This window comes from Peromyscus leucopus, chromosome 18 (genome assembly GCF_004664715.2).
Source record: "Peromyscus leucopus breed LL Stock chromosome 18, UCI_PerLeu_2.1, whole genome shotgun sequence".
NCBI lineage: Eukaryota > Metazoa > Chordata > Mammalia > Rodentia > Cricetidae > Peromyscus > Peromyscus leucopus.
The window spans coordinates 30745929-30760922 of record NC_051078.1 but is presented as its reverse complement, the minus strand read 5'-3'; the positions used below and the strand labels follow the sequence as shown (position 1 = coordinate 30760922).

The following is a 14994-nucleotide window of genomic DNA, read 5'->3' as shown; positions in this document are numbered from 1 at the left end:
TTGTACCACACCAACCTATTCTCTGTGATAAAACAGAGAGGAAAAAAATGCCCAGTGCCAGTTTTACATGTAAAGGGCACAGTTCAGAGGGTTGGTAATGTCTAGCCTGGTGAAAAAGTATAAATGGAAAAAATGCGTTTTTTCAACTAGTTTTATCGTGGAAAACTTGCTTTGAAACTCAGATACTTTGTTTCCAAGCTTTTACATTATTTTAAAACAAATGCTATCAGGTAGTGAACATACATAATGCAGTACTTGCCTTTCTTTACCTGTGTGCTTTTGAGAAGACTGTGCAACTATTAAGTCTTCCATTTCAGGGGTTGAACAAAAAGAACACTACAGAACTTTTTTTTTTTTTTTTCTGGTTAAGTGATACTGAAAATAACCCTGATAAGGTCTAAACGATCGGGGGACCTTTAGTTAAAGCAGAGGCGATCAGACACGAAAGGGACAGAATCCACATCTTTAAATCCGTGGATACAGTCAAGAAAACCCTTTTGAAAAAGTAGATGCGATAACGAGCGGTTTTCTTTCTTTCTTTTTCTTTTTTTAACTGCAACCCGTTCAAAAGGTTGGGCCAGAATCGGCTACCTTTTAACCATCGCCACACTGCACATGGCTCTGTATGCTTTCTTTTTAAATTTCTTCTCGTTTCTTTCTCCTCGGGAAAAGAAGAGGGCAGGGCTGACGGGAGGAGGAATTCAAAGCCCCACAAGCTTGCCACAGGTAGAACAAGATTAAAAAGCAAACCTAAGAGAGGAGGAAACACGAGGACTTTAAGCCCGGACCGTGCGAGGCCTGTTTGCACCGGCCCGCGGACACCTTGTGGCCCGCTGCAGCGGGGATCCCCGGTGTCTGCTAGCCGGGCCGGCGCGCACACGGGGACAGTGGGCTCCGGTCCCCAAGGGGGAGGCACTCCGGCTGTCTGTCGGGCGAGTGCGTCACTGTCCGGGACCGGAGACAGACAGGTCCGCTTAGGGAGTGGGCGCCCAGCCGCGGGGAGCCGTTCTCCGGGTCCGCTGAACCGGCTTCGCCTCCACCCCAGTGGGGGCGGCTGGAGCGGGACCCCGGGTGAAGGTCGTCCCGCTGCAGCAGCGGCGGCGGCGGTGGCGGCGACAGTCATCACTCTCCTGCCTCCGCACGCTGCGGGAACCGCCCGGCCGCGCGCCTCGGAAGCGGCGGTGACGGACGGAGTCGCCGCCCCCTCCTCCCCGCCGCCCCCCCCTCCCAACCCCAGCTCCCAGCGCCCCTCCCCGGGCCGACACGTCATGGAAACACAGACGTCAGAGGCCGCCGGCCAATCAGAGGCCGCCGCAGGAGGGGAAAAGGGTGGGGTGGGGTGGAGTGGGGAGGGGGGGAGGAGACGCGCAGGAGGGGGGGGGCGGGGGCAGCGGCGAGCCCGGCGCGCAGGGGTGGGGGGGGGTTAGAAAGGAAGAGAGAGGGAGGGGCGCGCAGCGGAGGCGCGAGCCGCCCGCCTTGCACTCCGGCCACCCTTTCGGCCCCGCGCACACGCGCGCGCGCGCGCGATCGCCGGCCCCGGGGCGGGGTGGGGTGGGGTGGGGGGCGCGCTCGGTGGATCCACCCCCTTGAAACGCCCTCTCGGGGAGGTGGGGCGGGGGGGGGAGCGAAGCGCCAGTCCCCGGGCCCAACCGGGCTCAAAAAAACCTCCGCTCCGTGCGCGCGCCCATGCGCGCGCGCCCGCCCGCCCGCCTCAGGCTCCCCGCGGGCCGCGTCACGTGACCGCGCCCAGCCAAGGCGGCAGCGGCGGCCGCGCGAGCATCGGCGGCGGCGGCGGCGGTGGCAGAGGCAGCGGGGAGGCAGCTGCGCCGCCAGCGTGGAGCGGGAAGGCGTGGAGGTGTGGAGCCCAAGGGGAGCGTCGGAGTGGAACGGGTGAGCGTCCACCTTCCTCTCCCCCCCCAACCCCCCGACCCCGAGACCCACTGCCTGCTCGGAAACGATCCCGCGGGTCACCCCGGTGCACACGGGGCCCCCTTGCCCCCCGGGAGCTGGCCGCAGCCCCCCTCGTGCTCCAGCCGTCTGCTTCCCGGTGTCCCCGGACCCCGCCCCGGGGCTGCACCCCGCCCGCTGCTGCTGGCTGTTGCTGCTGCTGTTGCTGCTGCTGCTGCAGCGGACGACGGCGCGCGGGGCCGGCAGAGCTGCTGCTGTGTGCCGAGCGCGGCGCGCCCTGAGCAGCGCGGCTTTGCGGAGCCGAGGAGGCGGGTCCTGCGGGGACGCGAGCGGCCACTCGGCGATCGCCGGGCTCTGGGCGGGGGCCGGACCGGGCGCCGCCTCCTCCTCCTTCTCCTCCTCCTCCTCCGCCGCCGCCTCCTCGCGGTGCAGCGTGAGTAGGGAGCCCCGGCTGCTGGACGCCGAGAGTCTCCGGGCTCCGCGGCGGCCGCCTCCTCCTTCTCCTTCTCCTCCTCCTCGAGGTGCAGCCGCACCTCCGCGTGGCGCCCCGAGCCCAGCGAGCCGGTTTGCGAGCACGTCCCGAGACCACCCCCCTGCAATCTCCTCGCCCCCACCTCTTCCCCCCCCTCCTCCGACCCTCCCGCCTATCCTTCCTTGATTCTTCCCCCCCTCGGAAAAATGGTTCCCGCTGCGGGCGAGGTGAGTGGCGGCCACCTGCGGGGGAGGCCGGGCGGAGCGCGCAGGGCGCGGCGGGGGTCCTGACAGCTGGGCGCGCGGGGTGGAGCGCGGCGGGTCCCCGCGAAGTTGCCCGGAGCCGCCGGGGTTCGCTCCTGCTAGGAGACCCGTAAAGGTGAGAAAGATCTTCCTCTTCCCCCGCGCGCGCGCGCGCCTCGGCGCCGGCTCCAGCTTGGAGTCGCCGCCGCCGCCGCCGCTGTCCCGGTGGCTTCTCGGTCTCCACCCCGCGCGGCTCTCCTACTTCGCGGGGCTGCCTCCCTCGGCTGCCGCCACAGCCCCTCCAGATACCGGTCGCCCCCACCCCGGCGGGTGCTGGTGACCTTGAGGGCAGCCGTGCCCGGCACTCCCTCTTCCCCGCGCCCCGGGAGGGTCACCCGTTTAATCCCTGGCTTGGGCCCCCCCAAGAGGTGCTGGAGGCGCAAGGTGAGGGTTCGTGCGTCGGCCCCCCGGAGGTGGGTGGTGTGATAGATGCGTGTCACCCAGGACGGTGACTCCCGGGGAGTTGGAGAGCCGCCTGGACTCTTGTCTTCAGGTCTTGCGTCTGGCCCCCCAGGATGTTCACGGTTGCTTCCGATTCATGTTTATGTACTTAGTTTAAAAGAAAAAAAACAAAAAAACAAAACCAATAATCTCCGCGCTGTCCTCGGGTCCCCGGAAAGGGTCAGTAAGAAGGAGGGTGGCATTCCAATTGCGGGGGGGGGGGAGTGGGGGTGGAGAGGGCGGGGGTTCCTCTCTGTTTCATCTTGCAAGAGAATTTTGTGGCTTAGCTAGTTAGCGACCCCTGGGTCTGCGCTTCGGTCTCTGCCTAGGTTGGTGTCTGTGCGCATTTCATTCACCAGTTTACTGCGGGACTCTGGCGTTGGGAGTGCTTTTTGCTGTTGGCGGCGAGAAGACCCCGAGGGAGAGCTGGGGCTGGTCTGCATGGGGACAGGGGTCTGCAGGACCGCCGAGGACGCGAACCTCCGCGCTGGGCTGATTTTTACCCTTCCTGTGGGTTCGAGCGCCGCAGCCAGCCACCTTTGGCAGCTGTGCATGCTACTTTTCTGGGTTTATTAATAATCTAATGGCTCCTGTTGGTATCGATTGCTGTTCCTGATAAATTAGTTATATGGATTTTTTTTTTCATACGTGTGTAGGTATATGCACGTCTGGACTGTCTGCCTTTCAACATGGAAGGCTTTGTTGTATTTCACCTCCCCCACCTGAGGACAGTCTTTACTTTAAAATAAGATTCTTGCTCAGCGTAGGTGTATTTTATAATAATAAGTACTTGTAAGGGCCTGGTTTGTATAAAGCGCTCCTAGGGCATCCCTTTGGATGGTGGCCCATGTGAGTGAATGGAGAGCCTTCACTTGCTCTGCCACCAGCCTTCCCTAGGGAGACTCCCTGTCCTTGTGTGTGGCGGGGACGGATTGGGAGAATTAAAGAGGGATTGGAGGAGGAGAATCTGCCTTTTGTACTTGTGTGCTGCGTCCAGCACCCCCACCCCAATCCCTCTTTTCCCCCCTCCTGGTGAGGGCAAATAGAAATTTTTTTTTTCCCTTATTGGGAGCTTTTGAAAGCTAGTGTATGAAATGGGCCTTTTAAGCCATGTTTTTTCAGGGAAGCTGTTTTAGTTTTTTACCTTGCTTTGGATAAGACAGTTAAATTGCTGTCATTAAGGGTGGATCTCTGTCCTGATTTTGGCTTGGGTGTAACTGCAAAAGATCTTTGAAAAGTAACTGTTATTTTCTACCATATAGTCTGCAAAAGTGAGTCACATTCGGGTGAGATGAGGACGGAGCGCCACCTTTGATTTAAAATTTTGTTAACCCCCACCCCCACCCCATCACATGGTGAAAATGAAGAGTATGGCTTCTTCCTACGGCAGTTGTCCTCCCCCGTATGCCCGTTTAGAAGGAAGGGGGGATTTGTCTTCATTTTTTTTTCTTTCTGCATTCTGTAATTTCTAGACCTTGAGAGGGATTTCAACAGCTGGATGGGAAGCCATGGTGTTTTGTTTTTAGTTGAGGCTCAGAGACCTTACGTAGCCTTCTAAGATGAGGTGCGGAACTACACTAGTTTTGACTCGTGTTGGTAATAGACTAAGAGGATATTGATGATCTGGATCGACCGAGCAAAGGAGCAATGCAGCAGTGTTGTCCACTGTGTTGAGACATTCCAGCAAATTCCAGTACCTACCAGCATGGTAGTGCTTTGACTTTTTTTCTTTCTTCTTCTTCTTTTTTTTTTAACTGCTGAGCTATGAACAGGTTATAAAATAAACACTGAAAATGTGGTACAATTATTTTTCTGGCCTGACTGTGATATGGTAATTCTTCTCCATTCGTTATCTTGGTTTACCTGCCTTCCGTGGTTTCACCGGGGCTTATAATTTACTTGCCTTAAGATAATACGAATGAGCACTTTGAAAACAGGAGTACTTATATTCGAAGTTTAATCAAGACCATGTTGGAAAAAGTGGTTTCTGCGTACAGCTCCTCTCAGATGCATCTCATAAAAATAAATGGAAATTTTCAGGCTTGGGGGGGGGGATGCTGTCGTGACAGCTGAGCAGATGAGATTTCCCTGCTCTCTCTCTCTCTCTGCGTAGTTCTCTCTCCCTTCTCAAATCCAGATTTTTAAGGTACACATCTCTTCAGGCAGAGGATAATTTTTTTACTGTCATCCGTGGAACACGAGAGAAAAGGATGTAAGCTTTTAAATAATGGGTAAATTAACATGGGTATTACCTAAGACGGATTTTTAATTACAGACCACAAGCTATTATTGCTGTTTTATCTGCATTTAAATTTTAATTCAACATTTGTGAGTTCTTCTGACTACTGTAAAACATTAGATGTTGAGCTGTAGATAAGTATTAAGCTATAATTAAATAAAAAAAAATCCGTTTGAGATGATAGATTATTTATGCCTTCACTGCTACAAGGCCTCCTGGAGCCATAGAATATGGCCCTGGTAACCTTGTACATTTAAAACCATGAGCTTGATGCATGCAGAATAATTAATACTTTGTTAAATGTGTTTTGATAAAATCCTTTATTTGGGGATTCAGTTGACTAACTTCCCTGGGCAAACATGCTAACTTCATTTGAATGGAACAATCGCTTATGTGGAAAGAGTTCAAGGATTTGTCACTCAGTAAAACTATTATAACATTGAACATCAAACAACATTTGGCAATTTTTCCTATATTTTATACATACAAGGTTTAAAGCGGTATTTTCATCTCTTAATGGAATTTGTAATTAATATGAGAAAACAGGAAGAGTAAGGATCAGAAGCAGAGACTTAAAACTTACGTTTCTGCAGCTCATGTAAAAATATTTACTTGATGAGTTGGAAGGGAAAATGATTTTCTGGTGTCTTATAGAAAGGTGCTATTAATAGCTTATTTGGGGATTTACAGACTCTGAGGTAACATTGCTAGGAAAATGATACACAAGAAACATTTTGAAAAAAAAAAAAGCTTAGCTTTTAGAAATGCTACTTAAACACACACCAAATACACTGCCTTATTAAAGTTTTTGTTACAGAAATTGCCAATGAAAATGGAATAACAAAATTAAATGACCATTTTGACAACTCAGAAACTCTTAACCTGTTCACTGTCAATATCCTTATACTAGAAATGAGTGTTATAAATGGCACATTAGGTAAATAGGTGGAATCCTTTTTTTTTTTTTTTTTTTTTTTAAATGTCAGATTCTTACAATGTAGCCTTGGCTGGATTGGAACTCATCATATAGACCAGGCTAGCCCTGAAGTCATAGTTCCACCTGCTTCTACCTCTTGAGTGTTAAACTGAATTCTTACGTTTAATATTTGTAGCATAGGAGATACTCAGTACTGCTCAATATTTAATAGTCCCTGAAAAATTGACTCTGTTGTCTCATTGTGTATGTGGCGTAGACTTTTTTTGATTTTTCTGCTGATACTCTGTTGTATGGCAGATGCTTCATAGTAGCTCTTCAGGCTTCACCTGGTTCATGCTTTATAACAGTGACTAGGAAATGCTCATAGTTTGGTTTTTTAACATGCTGTGCTGCATGATTCTCATAACAAGTAATTTTTCAAAATGAGTTACGTAGACAGTTGTACACCCCCCCACTCCTCCCCACCCCGTAGTCAAGGTGATTTATCTAGGTTCAGTTCACGTAGCTAACAGATAAATCAGCCAGACCTGGACTCCAGATTCTCCAGAGGTGTCCCCTGAGTTCTGCTCACTCACTCTCTTCTCACTATATGTGTTTGTATAAGTTTATGAATATTCACATTATATTCATATTCATAATATACAAAAGTCAGTTTCTGATCAGTATACATTTAGTAATATAATAATAAAAGTAAATTCACTTAGGCTTAACTTTATAGTTTAATTATTGCTTATGCTTGGAGTAATATAAACAATTCACAGATACCCTGATTTGCCTGACAATGAGTGAGTGAATATGAAGATCTGTAAAATATTATAAATTTATAATTTTTTTAAAAAAATCCTGTTTCCGGTGACCTTGCTGTTTTGCAATAATTTAGTTAAAAATAAAATTTGTTAGAGTAAAGAAGTTCCTTTCAAATCCTGTAATGTTTTATGCGCTTGTTTTTCTGCCACAGGTATGTTATCTAAACTTTTTTAGAATATTAATTTGTTGAGCAGGGGAATTTAGAAGTTTAAATTGGTCCCCAGTGAGGAGACTTTAGTTCATGAAATCCAAAACCTTGTTATAAATCTCTCTCACACACCAAAAAGGTGGTGGTTCTCAACTGTTGGTGTGATTACCTGGGGCAGTTAGTTACTCAAAGCACAGGTCCCTTGGCATTGCCCTGGCAATTCTGATTCAGCAGATTTTGGGTGGGGCCTACCAGTCTGCGTTTTTGAAAAAGACTGATACTGAATTTGTAAGTTAGGTGAAATTGTAACATTGTTAAAAATCCTTTCATGGTTCAGGAGGAAGTCATTGATATATTATGAACATAGCTGACTTTGTGTTTGTAAATAGTTTTGACTGTGTAGAAAAGTTTGATTTGTTGGCTTGGGTAGTTTTTGTGGCAGTTGTAAAAACTGATAGATGGAAAAATCCTCTCTTAACTGTGTATGCAGAGTCATCTTTCAGAAGATCTATCTGTGGTTACTTGTTAAGCATGTAAACTCCCAGACAGTGTTCTTTCTTATGTTCATGTCTAAATGTCTGCCGCCTTCAAAGGACTTGAACACAGGTGTCTTTTTCTAAAAGTGACTAGTGTTGTGTCATCATAGTTTTGTGCCTTTAGGCTTCAGTCTACCTCTTGTCTTATTGTTGGGGGGGGGGAGTCCTAAAAAATAATGGACATAAACAAGTAGATAAATAGTCACCCTTTTAAATACCATTTAGCAAAGAGCTACTTCAAAAGTAGCTTTACCATAGTACTGATGATCTTTCCAGGATATTAATGATGCTAGATTGATAACTTACCAACTGGACACCAGAACAAAAGTTAGTGATGTTTCACTCCCACGTTAATAATTTGTGTAGCTAGGTAAGATCCATTTCATGTGGTGTTAAGGCTGCTTTAACTGTTAACTGTTACATACTACATATGGACTAACTGCCTTTAATAACCTTCCTGATTAAAATCAGCCCTAAGATGCAGTTGTTTTATGTACGCCAGTGTATAAAGAGTACATGCTTTAAAATGAAAGTAGCTTCAAAGCCCACCTCAAGACTTCTGAAAACTTGTTTTTATTTTTAAAACGTAGCTTATTGGTTGAGCCTTAGGGAACAGTTAGGAGTCACGGGGTATAATTTACTAATGACTATGGAAATCTAAATTAGTATTTTTGGCAGAGTGGGAAGACTCCTCCCTATAGTCTCTTAAAGCTGTTGTCTATTGAATTTCCCAAAAACAATGTTAACTGAAGAATACATGATTTTCATTAAATGACTTCTTTGGTAAGAAAATTATTTGCTGTTTGTAAGTAGAGTAACTTCTAACACTGTGGTTTCCAACATTCTGGGATTCTGGTTTGGAATTAATGTTGCTGTCACCTGGGCCTCCAGAGACAAGGAGCATACTTTTGAATGGACCACTGCCTGCTTACACTGTGAAATCTGAGATTATACTCTTCACTGAAAACTGGTATGACTGCGGGACAGACCTGGTACATTTAAGAATAAAATGTTATGTTTTCTGAAAAGTGAATGTTAGAAAGGATTTGACCATTTAACTTAAAAGGAGCTTTTACAATAATTGTATTGTTAGCAGTGTAGATCTGTTCAGTTTATTAACCTAGGACGTTCTCCTGCTACGGAGACTAACAGTCTTGTTCTCAAAGTTTCTCAGTTTATTTACTGTAATCTACTTTTCTTATTTGTGTTGAAATTTGTTGCCCTTTTTCTTTCTCTTTCTTTCTTTCTTTCTTTTTTTTTTTTTTTTTTTTTAAGAAAATACCTTATCTGGCTGGCATCATTTCCTCACCAACACATTTAATAGTTCCTCTTTTCTTTTTTAATCATATACAACTTATTCTGGAGTCCTTACGTCAGTTAAGTAACCCAGTGTTTTTTAAAGTGTGTTTGGAAACTCTAGCTCTTAGAAATATTAAGGGTTTGAGGAAGCAGGCAGAGCTGAAATCTAAGACGTACTGTTTATGCAGTTTTTCCACTTGGGATTTCTCCACTGCTTTAATGTGAGAATATGGATAGAACCTATCCACACGTGTTCGGTGTTTGCTTCTATTTCATAGACCACCTTCGAGGAGCACTGATCTCATCAGTCAGCCTTAATCTGCTCCTAACCAGGGTCACTAGTTTGTACAGTCATGGGGGGTGCTATTCATAAGAATAACATCAAATGCATTCTGTTTTCTGGAGTTGAGAGCTGCACTGTATGCGTAGCACTGTATGCGTAGCACTGTTGACTGTCCATGGGAGACAGTTGTGTAGTCTGGCTGTTCCCCTGGTTCCCTTTTCTATGACTTCATACACGTGTTTCATCTAACCTGAGAAAACTCTGGGTCTTCTGGTCGAAGTATGCCGATCATTCAAAGCTCAGCCCCTGCCTTTCTTCATTAATCTGCCTATCCTCAGTTTCTCTGATTTTCTATTCCTGGCTATACGCTTACTGGTTTTGTCCTTAAGATTTATTTCTCTTCTTACTTACACGTATTTTTTTGTGTGTGCTTCCTAAGTGTATGTGCCCCATGTGTGTGCAGGTGCCCGTGGAGGCCGGGGAGCAGTTGGATTCCATTAAGCTGTTGTTACAGGCAGTTGTGAGCCATCGGATAATGCGTGCTGGGAACAGAACCCAGGTCCTTCAGAAGAGCAGCAGAGGGCTCCTAACTACGGAGCCATCTCTCGAGCCGAAGTGATCCGCTTCTTACGTTATAGATCCCCTTTCTGTAAGGGTTTTCATTTGGAGGAGATAATATGGGAAAGTTGAGACATGGGTTCATTGATGATGTATAGGCTTGGAGATAACAGATGTTCGATCAGAATTTGTTACATATTGATTGGGTATCTTTTGGTAAGGTAGAAATAACAAGCGTACAGAAAATTGAGAATTTCTAAAGCCTCTTTTATCTTTGACTTTTTAACTCTGCTTCTTTTGCTTCGAAGGACAGTCTGTTTTACTACTGGTAGAGTCCTTTTTATTGAATATCACTAGGACAGTAGGTAGAATTTACCTTCTATAGGGAACGTATTTTCCGTTTGTAAACAGTGTGGTGTATTCATTCTTAGGAGACTTCATTCTGATTCTAAAAAGTAATTATAGTTAAGATTTGTATTTTTAATCAAAACGTGTATGAAACTCAACTCTCAAAGAATTAATAAAAATGAAAAAGAGAACAAGTTATTGGGAAAAAAATATATATTTTAAATAACTAATTTTATTTTTGGCCTGGGCCATCGTTGTCTTTCATTTGGGTTAATGTTGAAAGGTGCTTCCTGGGTCTATATATAACCTATCCCACTGGTACCTTGCATGGCGTGAAAGACCACACTTGGAAGCCTATGTTATGGCTTATAATTGAGAGTTCCCGATTGTGGATAGGACTGCTGGTGGAGCTGCGGTGGGCTACAGGTTCTCCTGTTGAACAGCAAGTGAAGTGTTAGTCCACGAGCTCATGTTCAGTCACTGTGGGCACCGGGAAGAAGTACCGGGATACCGTCTGTTAAAGTTTAAAGGTACGGTAATATGGTTATTCTTCCACCTGCCTTCAGGTCAGGAAAGACCACGTCTATCAATTCTACTGAATGCTCATTTTATACGCACAGTATTAATTTCAAGCATCAAGTGATGATATAAATTTAACATGTAAGTCATCACTCTCAAGATACTTGGGGGGAAAAAAACTCTAGAAATTACCCACTTTCAGTAATTGGCATATTGTGTTCTTGTTTGTCTAACTATTTTAAATTCCATACATTTTAAAAAAGGTCTTAAGGATTAATATTTTAAGTATTGATTATTTTTCTTTAAAACCTTTTATTTTGGGACATTATCCTGTGTAGGTCCAATTTATTGTCATTTGGGTAGTTTGTAAACTCAAAACAACTAATACCATGACCGAGAAACATGGAGGGAGAGGGGCCCAGTGCGTATGGAGAAGACGCCAAACAAGGATGGCCATTTAGTGAAAGAGCAGAGAGGGTGGGCATGCTGAGGAAAACGGGCCTCTCAGCGTCAGACTCCAGGTCCGGTGTTGGAACCCCGAGGTCAGTCAGTCCCCTGTCCACACAGCAGATCGGGGTAATGGTTGGGTTGGGATGCCTTTGAGTTCAAACACCAGTCTTTCTGAGTATGTGGAACATGGGGACCCACCTGATGTCTCCGTCCCTTTGGTCTTCTTGCTGAAGCGTTTTCGGTGTTCTGTTAGGATATATTCCTCTGTGCGGCCACAACGAGAATGTCCACTTGGCTTTTCCCTCTGTGATTTCCGTGGATTCCACGTTTAAGTTCTTTCTTGTCTTTGCCCCTGAAAACCCTAGTGACTCTGAGTGGATGAAACACTTGGGTTTCTGTGTCGCCTCCCAGAAAAGTGAAAAGAGGCAAGTCTTTTTTAAATTAATTTTCTCTTTTAAGTTTAGCTTTCAGAAGCCTTATTAAACTTAGACCCCCTGTTTTTTTCCCCAAACCTTTAATTTCCAAATTTTGTTAACTCTGTCTTCTAACTTTGTATCATTGATTTTTTTTTTTTTTTCAACTGTGACAAAGCACTGTTTGGTTCGTGAAGACAAATAGATTCATTGAAAACCTAAGTTGTCTCACTTCATCAGAAGTTGTGTGTAACTAGCATTAATTCGGCTCCCTGTCAAGTGTACACTAAAAAAACGTGACTAGTGAGTTGCATAAAAATTCAGAGGAAAAAAAAAAAATCCATACCATCCAAATCAAAGTGTTGGAAAAAGCTGCGATAGCCTTACATCAGAACTCAAGATTGCCATTTCCAACAACATGATGTTGACTGCACAGTGTTAGACCTTAAGGAAGCAGCACGAAAAATTTTTACATTATGATTTTAAAAAGAAATAAGACGAGCAAGCTAAATCAAAGACACAGGCATCAGTGTGTGGCTGTTTAACTGTGATTTCACTGTAGAAGATCTGGACCCCCCCGCCCCTTTTGAACACACACAAATCAGGATCTTCAAGACTTTCTCCTTGAGCGAGAGAACTCTCCTATGCTACGTGGCAGGCACACTAGCAGATGAATGAGGGGCAGCCCTTAGTGTACGCACCAAGCTGAATTCTAAACCCACGGTGATAGGATAGCCTAATAGCTACTCAGTTTACATTTCAGAGTTCCCCAAAGGCTCTGGGTGTAGCTCTGTGACCCCTCCATCCATCCAGATTACAGAAGCCTGTTTTCTGGGGAAGCTAAAAAACTCGAGGCCCACAGCTGACCAAGATACAGTCCTTAGGGAGTGCGTGCAGATCCTGGCCGCCCCTCATTCAGCTGTTCGTGTGCCTGCTGTCTAGCATGGGAGAGTTCTCTGGCTCAAAGGGAAAGACTTGAAGATTCTGCTTTGTGTGTGTGTGTGTGTGTGTGTGTGTGTGTGTGTGTGTGTGTCCAAAGGGGGGGGGCGGTCTTTGTCAGATCTCCAGTGAAATCCATGGTTAGAAAGGCACACGCTGATGTCTGTACCTTTGATTTACTCTGGTTGTCTTTTTAAAAAGTCACATGTAAAATTTTTCTTACTGCTCTTTTAAGGTCTAATACTGTGCAGTCAACATCGTCTTGTTTAAAGTGGCAGTTTCGAGTTCTGATTTATGGCTCTCTCTGTAAAATCACTGCAGTCAGTGTGTGTTGTCTCTCCCATAAAAATGTCTTTCTGTCTCTTTCTACCACACCCCTTCCCACCAGCCCCTGCCACTGTCCTCGGGTAACCACTGATCTGTCCCCACAGATTCATTGGACATTTCTACAACTCTGTGTACGTAGAATCACGCAGTTACATGCTCCTTTGTAGGCTGGCTTTCACTCAGTCTGATTATTTTGAAATCCATCCATGTTGTATCTATTAATAGTTTGTTTGTTTCTTATTGCTGATGAGGACGTCATTATATAGCTATACCAATTGAACCAATAAGGACATTTTGTTCTATATTTGTTTTTGAGTTATATTGCTCTTGTATCGGTTAGATCAGAGATTTAGGAATCATCCGTGCTTGTGTGGGGAGTTGGGGGAAGTGTTGGTGAAAGGAATATATGAAACCCCAGACTGGTAATGCAGGGAGGCCGCGCTGTCAGAATTATTTGCAAAGATGATGATAGGTACTGTCAGTCATCTTGACGTCCTTGTGGGGATATACCCCCCCCCCATAAGTCAGTTGACGGAGGAGAGAGGCTGATGTGGGCTCCTGATTTCAGAGATTTGGGTTCGTGATTGCCTTGCCCCAGTGTTCTGGGCCTGTGGTAAGGCATCTTGTGGCAGAAGCATGTGGTAGATAGAGGACGAGATAACCCCAGGGCAGCCCAGAAGCCGGGAATGGGCAGGCTCCAGTATCTCCTTCAAGGGCACACTCTCAGCTACCGAAAGTCCTTCCAGATGTCCACGGCCTCACAGCAGCATCACTCACAGTAGCATCCCAGGTTGGTAACTAGCCTAGCCTTTCACAAATGCGCTGGTGTGGAGGCTAGTATTTAAGATCTGAAAGTGTAATAAGTACTAAAAGAGTAAGTACTACAATGAACAGTTAATAGATGAGAAAGCCTAGTTTGTGGCTGCCCCTGAGTAGAAAATGATGTAGGACAGCTAAGGGGGTTCTTGATATTTAAAAGTAAAAGAGCATTGTGGATCTTGGCTCTCTAACAAACTTAGAATTTTGTCAAAACTCCAGCTGAATAAATTTCAATGTGTGGATACCCCAGATCTGTCACCTGTTAGTCCCTGTGTCTGTTCGCAATCTCGAGTGTCTTAGATACACAAATCATGTTACTTTGGGTCAAATAACTCGCTTCTATAGAAGCATAAAGGAGTAGTAATGCAGTTATGCCTGAACATTTCTTTTGCAGAGATATTCTGTGGACAACTTACGGGTTTATTTTTCCCCCTTTCTGATTTCAAGCCCATTCTACTTAAAGTTCAAATTCCTAAGTCCTTATTATGAGGAACAGTGGATGATTGCCATCCTTAATACTGTAGTAATGTTTTAGAGCTTTCTTCTCATGACACCTCAGTACTTCCAGTTACTCTGACCAGAAAAAGGAAATTGAAAATAACTGAGTAAAATGAATCGCCGTATACCAGTTTTTTACCTGTAACCCACTGTTCTGAGACAGTCACATGAGTGCGTTCTGTGGAATTTGTGCGTGAGATAGTCTAGAAGAAGATGAAAAAGGTCATTTATTGTTTTCAAGGGTTATTCTCAAGGCTGGGGAGATGAGTGAGTGAGTCAAGTGTTTGACATTACAGGGACAGGAGTTCGGATCTCCAGCACCCACTAAATGCCAGGTGGGCATGGAAGCTCACTTCTGGTCCCATCCTTGAGTGATGGAGACCGGGAGCTAGCCAGCTAGCTAGAGAAGTTGAATCAGTGAGCTGTGGTTTCAGTGAGCGACCCTGCCCTCATTAAATAGAGAACAAGAGGAAGACACCTCGAGGCCGACATCCGACTTCCCTGTGCACGCACACACAGGTGCATGTATACCTCTAGACACGTGAAAATGCACATAACCACACACAGTTATCTACAGATGCAGTGACTTACTAGCTTCTGACTACCTAAAAGTGAAACAGCACGAATTATATCATGTTTGGAAGATAATGTAAAAGCAAAAGAAAATCAGGCTGGAGAGATGGCTCTGTGGTTAAGAGCACTGACCGCTCTTCCAGAGGACCCGGGTTTGATTGCCAGCACCCATGAGGTG

General features: G+C 45.9%; 1 protein-coding gene across 5 annotated transcripts in view; it reads left to right on the top strand.

Annotated features, from left to right (window-relative positions):
• Positions 1 to 1778: 1778 nt before the first annotated feature.
• Positions 1779 to 14994, top strand: part of Atp2b1 (ATPase plasma membrane Ca2+ transporting 1) — a 112289-nt gene continuing 99073 nt past the window's right edge. For 3 of the 5 annotated variants that reach the window (XM_028881197.2, XM_028881193.2, XM_028881198.2), the window contains exon 1: positions 1779 to 1890. The gene's annotated coding sequence lies outside the window, so the exon portion shown is untranslated. Of the gene's footprint in view, positions 1891 to 2241; positions 2608 to 2705; positions 2759 to 14994 lie in introns of those variants that run through there. The other 2 variants (XM_028881194.2, XM_028881196.2) reach the window with 2 other exon arrangements.